Here is a 1,046-nt window from a genome sequence, read left to right as displayed (position 1 = left end):
TATACTTTCACATCTTCAAACACTTAAAGACAATTTTTATGTCTCTCTGCACCTGTCACCCCTACTCCAACTCTCTCTCCACTCCCATTCATCTCAAACCTTTATCTTCATAATTCTTAAGATATGGTTTCCACACAGATACTTCACTGTTCTTGTGCCTTCATCAGTATGCATATTAGTTTTCGTACATCCTTCTTTGTATACAGCACCCAGACAGATTTTAAAGTTAAGCCACTTAAGAAACTACAGTTTAAGGAACTAAAAGACAGATTTTTTTTACCTTCATCATCTTGAAATAACCTACTACTTTCCTATGGTTTCCCACATCCTTTCTTTGTCATATTTTATTGTTTTCTACTCTGTCCAGTTCATTCTTGAGATTGCACCTCATTGATTGTTCTGCATGAAGTCAATAAGCTTGCTTATTTCTTTCAAGCTTCCTGAGAGGTTTAGAGTTTCCCTCCACCCTCCCTAATGGCCAAGAAATAGTTTGGGCTGGAGGTGGCTCTGTATAGCTTTGAAATTGGCCTATCCCAAAACATAAAGAAAATAATCATGAAATGTATGTCATGCCCTTTCAAAGATACCACATTATATTACAATTTAGAGTCCCTTGAAAATTATTTCATCAGTCAATCAGTATATAATCCTGAAAAATACTCATAAGATTATGTTGATGCAACTAGTCAATATTGTCCAAATTTGATCAAAGCAGTTTCCCTTTTTGTGTAAGTTTAGAATTTTCAAATGAGGGACTCTTCTCGTCTTTATTCAGGAAACAAATTGCTTGTGGCCTCAAAAGAAGAAAAGTCTAAGAGAAGAATCAGGGTCAGCATCTAGTGATGTAATTTATTTCTATCACATTAACTTATTAAAAGTAAACTGTTATTATTCACTTGGCTCAACACATTCAATACTTCTTGTCCTTCCAAAGTGCAATTTTTTAACAGACTAAGTATAAGCAGGGAAGCATGAAAAGATAATCAAGATTTTAGAACACAAAAGATGATGTCAATCCCAGTCTCACTTTTTAAAAGTAACTCCTT

Source organism: Propithecus coquereli, unplaced genomic scaffold, assembly GCF_000956105.1.
Source record: "Propithecus coquereli isolate 6110/MARCELLA unplaced genomic scaffold, Pcoq_1.0 Scaffold6, whole genome shotgun sequence".
Classification (NCBI taxonomy): Eukaryota; Metazoa; Chordata; class Mammalia; order Primates; family Indriidae; genus Propithecus; species Propithecus coquereli.
The sequence above is the reverse complement of the archived record's forward strand: the minus strand, read 5'-3'. Positions refer to the sequence as shown.